This window comes from Schistocerca serialis, chromosome 6, assembly GCF_023864345.2.
Source record: "Schistocerca serialis cubense isolate TAMUIC-IGC-003099 chromosome 6, iqSchSeri2.2, whole genome shotgun sequence".
Lineage (NCBI taxonomy): Eukaryota > Metazoa > Arthropoda > Insecta > Orthoptera > Acrididae > Schistocerca > Schistocerca serialis.
In genome coordinates, this window is record NC_064643.1 from 455,189,692 (window position 1) to 455,197,931 (window position 8,240).

The window sequence follows — 8,240 nt, forward strand, 5'->3', positions numbered from 1 at the left end:
GGAATTACAACTGATGACTTTTTGTATTTGAGTAACAAAATAAGTGATACTGGAGAAAGTGAAGAGGATACGCTATGCTGGGAGCAATAGCAAGAAAGACTTAGGCTAGCAATACCAAGAAGGAATTTCTTTGAAAAGTGAAATTATTTAACATCGAATATATATTTAAGCTTTGGGAAACCTCTTTCGAATGTATTTGTATGGTGTGTAGCCCCATACGGAAGTGAAACATGGACGGTAAGAGTTTCAGACAAGCAGAAATTAAAGGTTTTTAAAATCTGATAAAACAGGGAATGCTGAGTGTTCGATGCGTAGATCGGGTAACTAATCATGAGGTGCATAATCGAATCAAGGAGACTAAGAGAACGGATAAGTTGACAGAATACACACTGAGAGGCCAAACAATAAATAATTTGTAAACAGAGAGTTGTGTGGAACGTAGAAAAAGTACAAACGGTAGAGAAAGACCGAAGATTAATAACAACAAGCTGGAGGAAGTGCAATTAGTGTGCAATAGTTACGCAGAGATGAAGGGACATGCAGTGAAAGAAAATAGCATTCGTTCTCTAGGCTACAACAACAATGCACGACGGTCGAGTTTGATGAAACAAAAAGTGCTCCACGAAAGCACATAGATCTGTCTCACGTTACGTTTCTATCTTCAAGTTTTCAGTAACACGCTTTGTTCATGCTGTACGTGACGATTTCAGGTTACGAAATTACAATTAAATCAATACCATTAGCTGCTGACAGGCGTTTATATACATCAGCGAGGACAGTTGAAAATGTGTGCCCCGATCGGGACTCGAACCCGGGATCTCCTGCTTACACGGCAGATGCTCTATCCAACTGAGCCACCGGCGGCACGGAGAAGAGTGTGACTGCAGAGACTTATCAGCGGTACACGCGCGTCAGTCAACGGAGTCCCGTAAGAGTTCAGGCAATTCGTGTGCAATCGGCACTGAAGAAGGTTATCAGCCGGTTAGCCTTAACGATATGAAAATGGCATCTGTTCTTTCGGACATGTCCGAAAGAGCAGATGCCATTGGTAACCGTGCAGCTCTGAAGAATGAAGTTACAGCTAAATGAATACCAGTAGCCGCTGACAGGCGTTGATATACATCAATACGTAAGCCGGAGGTCATGGGTTCGAGTCTCGGTCTGGGCACATATTTTGAACTGTCGACGTTGATGTATATCAACGGCTGTCAGCGGCTAATTGTATTGAATTTATTGTAATTTCATTCTAGAGAGCTGCACGGTCGCGAATGGACCTGTTCTTTCGGACTTGTCCGAAAGAACGGATGCCATCTTCATATTTCGGGTTATCGTTTCATATGTGTACTGATGAAGGCCCAGTGACGTATCGTACCACAGTACAATAAATGCATTTCATATGCACGGCTCTGTTCAAGGCACATTTGGCGGTATGTGTTTGTCATTTTCTGTTCATCTGGTAACGTAAGGCTCGGACGTAAGTCAGTGACGATCATCATTATAACTCAGAGACAGTCTTTTTTCCAATAGTAACCAGGCACGTATACCCTCACAATTTACATTTCATGGCAATAATCTTTCCTTCAGTATTCTTCCGTGTAAAAAATTGACAAATTTTTCCTTCAGATGAAATAAACATCTTTGACATATCTGTGAAATATACTGCTCAGAGCACAACAGCAGGCAAAAAAACTAACTTTTTCAGATTTCATGTCGATGATGGATGAAGTCTGATGATAATTTAATAGAAAAAATACAAAGAAGACAATGGTGCAGTATTGTCGCAACGTCGAGCTTATGCAGTACTACACTAGTGTGCAGGACGCGAGGACGAAAATAACCTTCACATCATGTATCTCTTCCAAGTAACATAGCAAGCAGAAACTTGGCCCATAGATGGAAAAACTGCTACAATATAGTACAGAAACGCCACGAGACGAACAGAAACGACTTATTCGAGTGCAGTAATTACACTGAAGTCATAAAATAATAGCGATGTATCATATTGGACATTACAGAAGGCCTAGGTGCTCAGTCCGGAACCGCGCGACTGCTACGGTCGCAGGTTCGAATCCTGCCTCCGGCGTGGATGTGCGTGATGTCCTTAGGTTAGTTAGGTTTAAGTAGTTCTCAGCTCTAGGGGACTGATGACCACAGATGTTAAGTTCCATAGTGCTCAGAGCCATTACAGAAGGCGGAACACGGTTCTTAATAGGATGCGTGATAACCACCGTCAGCATTATGTGCTCTGCAACGTCCTCCTATGCTGGCCATATTGTTTGTAAAGAGTTCCTTTTCTACAGATTGCCATAGCATCACGTGCGTGGTTTCAAACTGTTGGATGTTGGACGTGCTACAGTACGTCTCCACAACGCCTCCCACTCGTGCTCGATGCTGTTCAAGTCAGGGAGAACGGGCAGGACATTCCATTCGCCGAATATCCTCTCATTCCAAGAACCGCTCCACCTGTGCTGTTGGATATGGTCACGCATCGTCATAAATAAAAAAAAAGTTGTGGCCGGATGTGCGCGTCAACACACTAACGTTGACCGGTGACTGTACCGTATTCAATATTCAAAGATTATGCAACATTAGGCCTCTCCACACTATAACGGACCACCAAACGGTTATATTCGAACCCATTCTTGGGTGCATTGTGTGTTCCATCCTCTCTCCAGAATCACCACTCGGCTGAATCTGCTCTCATCCGACAAGAGCGCGTGAACCCACTCATCACTGGTCCAGTTCCTTTGCTCTTGACAACACGGGAAACGGCGCCGCCTATGTGCACATGTCAACACAACGTACCTCTATGCAGCGTGAGAATGCGTGCCTCGGAGGCCTCTTAAATGAGGTCGCAGCTCGTAGCACTGTTTGATGTGAGTCCCTTCTTTTCTGTTGTACAAAGTCGTAGTCATATGCTGCTGAATTGGCAGTGGTCGACCATCCCCACTCCTTCAGAAGGCAATGCCTGAAGTGCCGAACGCTCCTCAGGCTTGTGAATGAATGCTGTCAGCGATACCAAACTCCTCGTCACATGTCGTCCTCCTTCGTTTCCGGTGATTCTTCCGCATTTGAAGTCATCCAAATGCTGTCTCTGAGTCATGTTGTATTGAAGAAAACCATCAAAATGCATCTTAGTTTTCCGCTTATGGACACACGTACAGTCTTTTCGGTCCTTTCATTTTCCTTCAACTCCCTCGTCTTGCAGGCCAGCCTGATTTGGTGCTGTAGTCGCACCTTACGCCACAAGACGACCATCATTCTCTGCATACTGAGACCACTGGCAACATTCTCCCGTAGTTTTATTTCCACCAAGTTTGTAATATGTTGTACTACTTTATCTTCCTCGTCCTTAAATTTTTCAGGGCAGTGCCTCTCAATTAGACACAAACCAGTGTTCTAAGCGTACTGGATTTACCTCATGTGCGATGTGATTCTACTGAAATATCCGCTTTCTTGTCAGTCCAAGACAGTCCGCCAATCCTCGACGTACATCTAATGGATTGTTTCAAGTGAAAGCTCTTTTTAACAGTGTAGCGCAAATTTTACGTAGTGAAAGTTAGTCCAGTTTTCTTCTTGTGATTAAAGTTTTCCCACTTTTTTCTCTTCCAGAAATTAACCACTGGTTTGATAATCTGTATTGGCCGTTACTCGCAAGTTTATTTATTTATTTATTTTCAGGAAGGGGGGACCGGTAACCTCCATGAACCACGAAGCCTGATACGAGTTCATCTTAATTTTGTCACTTTTTTTTCGGAATGCATTTTCACGTAACTGAGGTGTTTCAGTCGAAGGATAACGTCAAAATACCTCTAATCTGATAAATAGTTTTACTTAAAAGTTCATGTTTTAATTACTATTAGTTAATTAAAGCTTCAGTAACGGTACATTGGTAACCATCATAAGATTTTGTGAAGACACAGTCCAAGTTCAGTCTTGTAATGATCTGATAAAATGGAACCATTTGATACAACTCCCACAATATTCTCTTTCATATTTAGCATTCTTCCAACGATTGTTTTTTTAGGCCATCCTGTCCCGTTTCATCCCTGTTCAATCAAAACACTACAAAGACGACTTGCAGGCGAACAAACTCTCCATCATTGAGGGACTCAGAGTGTCAACTTCATTATCGACATAATTGGCGATCGGCATACCTAAAAAAATATGAAGCTTAATTTGATTAGTGATGATCATCGTAAATCTATTGTAGGACTTTTTCGACGCCGAGGGAATTACATCACAACGTATCAGAATGAAAGATCTGCTGAAGGTAGGAAATTGTGGTGAGATTCTCGGAACGGTATCGGCGGGAGTTACGAGCATGTTTTGGCATCCACAGACAAGCATGCTTTCAAGATGGCATTCCAGTGTTTTTTCCTAGTGTGAACGGGACGACAATGATGGAACAAGTTTTTTCAGAACATTTCACTTGTTTCGTTATGTATGTTTGAAAGCCCGACGAACAAAGAATAACGCAATTTTTTATCTGTTACATCCAACAACAACTACTATCATTTCAAATATAAAATGGTTACACGACCTTGCAACCAACGGCCACGAGATAAGTTTATGCACAGGATCAGTGGATTTGGAATCTTACGTTATTACTGAGGGCAGATATCCCTCACAAGATCTGGCACTCTGGATCAATTCATCATCTGGACACCTGAGTTAACGTGCACTGAAATATCAACACAACAACATCCACTTCAGTTAACACTTAGTCAGCAGATGTATTATGCTGCTACTTCTACGCGATATAATGCTCTGGCCCACTGAAAGGCCCTTGATAGTTAACACGGAGAGCAATAATTCTGAGTCTCGCAAGTTTGTTTTCCGAATGACCTGTGTAGACTTTTCAGATCCTTATACTTTGTTTGGTCTTACAACTTCACTCGTCGCTAAATTTTTGCTCATTTCGTCTTACTTCACATAAACATTTTTATTTGTATCATGTTTGCTAAAGATACCAAATTAATACATGCATTATACCATTGAAGATGGATGAATAAGAGGTAAATTATAAAAAGTGCAGCTGGGAATGTCAAGTATTAGTGCTTTTGGGAGAAATGAAACGTAATGAGAGATCGTTACAATAATTAATTATATTAGAAAGGTGAATATGATTTTGAGCCTTTGCTTCGTTATTTTGGACAGCTGATCATGTGCGAAATACTGGTTCCGCCAGCATAAGATACTACTTATGCAGAATTTTACTTACCGGAAGCAGGTCCCAGAGGTTTTGGGCCGCAATTTTTATAGAAGCGTACATTCTGGTACAGTGTGTAAGAAAATAAATAAAGTAATATAGAGTTCTTTCCAGTTTTGAATAAGCAAATATTTAAAAAAAAAAGCTAAGTGCTTGACCAGTAATCGAATCCGGACTATTGTCTTAAGCGGACACATCCTCCCGATATGCTCCACCTAGAGAACGCCACAGTCTCTGTATCAAAGCATCAAGTCTTAGTATATGTCTTCTACAGTTTAAAGTCCTCTAACGTCTTACTTCATTTACTGTTTATCTCCGAATCCAAGACGAGGCTTTTTTCCGAAGTATTGCTCCAAGAAGTAGGGGCATACGATGTGGTCTAGTTTTCATTATTGAATAGACTCTCGAGCTTCAATTAAGCTGCAACTGTACTCTCTGCCGCGCCTACCGCTTTAACCTTGAAGGTACACATCCGCTTAGAGCGTTGTTGTATGGTAGCAGGAAGCGTTTGTTTGGAGATCAAACTTCCAAACAGCGTAGTTTAGTGTATAATGGATTGCTATGCGAAGCAAAGTCACTCAACATCGAAATTTTCCAAGAGCATGCAGGCATTACTATAATGCAAGTTTCAGAATCAAGGTTGTTCTGCATGCAGATGCAATAAATAATTGTGTGACTTCGAGGAAGTATGGAGTCACACAAGCCGATGTTCAGAAGTAGCAAAAAGGACAAAGAACGTCTGAAATATACAAAGTCGACTAGGAAGTCTTTCAGTAGTCGAAATAGTGAATGTTTCGAAAGTACTGAAATGGAAGTAGTGACATTCGCGCACGAAAAACGTAAACAAAGAATCGCAGTTTCGAGCGATATCATACGATATAAAGCTCTTGAATTGGCCCAGGAACACGGCGCCCTATTTACAGCCATCTCTGGGAGGTGCACAAGCATCAAACTACGCAATGGACTTGTGTTGCAACCTAAAACAATACTTTTATCATTGTCTCCCAGCATTGTACGAGAAGTTGGTCGAATATCAGGGACACGTTATAAGACCGAGAAGGAGCATGCCGATAGGGCCAGTGGAAAGCTCTGATGAAACTTCTGTTTACTTCGACATGCCATCCAGTACAACAACTGAACACGAAGGTGCCAAAAGTGTATTGGTTAGCACTACACACGGTGAGAAATCGCCAATCGCCGTGATGTGAGTGTTTTCCGATGGAACGGAGATGCGCGTAATGCCAGTCTTGCAGTTCCACCAGCGAGGGCGCTGCCGCTGGGCGGTGTGGTCCTTTTGTTACCGCGACTTCAACGCATGCGTAAGTGGTGTTGAACAAGCTGTACGTCGCCTTCCTATGGACGCTGCTGAAGAAATAAGAAGGGAAACTGGTGGGATTCTCCTGAAACCTCCTCCACAACGCAGTAATATAACCGCTGAAGAAAGGGCTGCACTACGGAAACTTCGAGAAGATCCTGATATAGTGGTTATGAAGGCTGATAAAGGTAATTCTACCGTTTTGCTACCTCGTAGGTTGTATTTGGCGAAGATGCATAGTCTGCTTAGTGATACTATGTACAGGAAGATTGATCAAGACCCAACAGCACGTGTGCAACGGAAAACGTGTGCACTATTGAACTCTTACTCGTTAGCTGTAAAGACCATCAAGCGAAGCGGTTTGGACCACATGGCAGCATACCACCGAGACTGTATGGTCTTCCTAAAGGACGTAAAGAAGGTCTTCCTTTACGGCCTATAGTAAGTAGTATTGACGCACCCACATATGATTTAGCCAAACATCTAGCTTCCGTGCTGAGACCATTGGTTGGCAAATATTCACACCATACACAGAACTCTGCTGATTTTATCAACAGACTTGCGGCTCTCCACTTAAGTAGTTCGGATCTTCTAGTGAGTTCTGATGTAATTTCCCTTTTCACGAGAGTACCTCTTGCGGATTCCTTGACGCTAATTGGTCAACAGTTTGAATCAGACATTACTGCTTTGTTTCGACAAGCTCTTTCCTCAACCTATTTTATGTTTAACTGGGAACATTTTGAACAGTCTGTCGGTGTCGCTATGGGCAACCCTTTGTCTCCTCTGGTGGCTAACTCTCTTATGGAGCATTTTGAGGAAAGAGCACTTGAATCAGCGGTTCGTAAATCAACTGTTTTTTGGAGATACGTCGATGATACTTTCATAGTGTGGCCCATGCAGGAGAAAAGATAATTGGTTTTTTCATCATCTTAACTCAATCCATGAAAATGTTCGACTTACTATGGAACTAGAGAAAGATGGTTGCCTTCCTTTTCCTGGATGTTTTGGTTAGACGGAAGAGTGACGGCTCTGTGGGATATTCTTCTTTTCGTAAGCCCAGTCACACTGATTTGCACTTGCATTCTTCAAGTTGCCGTCACCCATCCCAAACCGTCAGTGTCCTTAAAACCATTGTACACAGGGCACATATGGTGTCGGATGCAGAGAATTTACCAAAGGAACTTGCACATTTGAGGACGGTGTTCAGAGACAATGGATACTCGACCTGGCAAATTAACGGGGCCTTCACAACTAAAGCCAGGAACCAGGAAGTTGATAAAGAGGAGAAGGCGCCAAACAAGTCCCTAGGTTTTCTTAATCATTTTCATGTGAAAGTGGGTTTCTGTCCACCTTCTAAGATTTTGGATCTGCTGGGATCATTGAAGGATGATTTGTTACATCAGAAGGTTGGAATTTATAAAATACCCTGTCATTGTGGTATGGCCTATACAGGACAGACAACACGTACAGTGGAAGAGCGTTGTACGGAACATCAACGCTGCACTCGACTACATCAACCCAGTAAGTCTGCAGTTGCAGAACACTGTATTTCCAACGGACATTCAAAACTTCGATTTAGGCCACAGCGACAATCTTTTGGGAGTCCATTATCAAAGAATCCGTTGAAATTCGCATTGTGGAGAATCTAATGAACCGTGAGCCTGGCTACGAACTATATAATGCGTAGAATTCCGTCATCTCTGAAATTTGCTC

General features: G+C 42.4%; 1 non-coding gene across 1 annotated transcript; it reads right to left on the bottom strand.

The window, feature by feature from the left end:
* Positions 1-790: 790 nt before the first annotated feature.
* Positions 791-865, bottom strand: Trnat-ugu (transfer RNA threonine (anticodon UGU)). Its single transcript has one exon. It is a non-coding gene; the product is annotated as a tRNA-Thr (tRNA).
* Between the last annotated feature and the right edge of the window lie 7,375 nt (positions 866-8,240).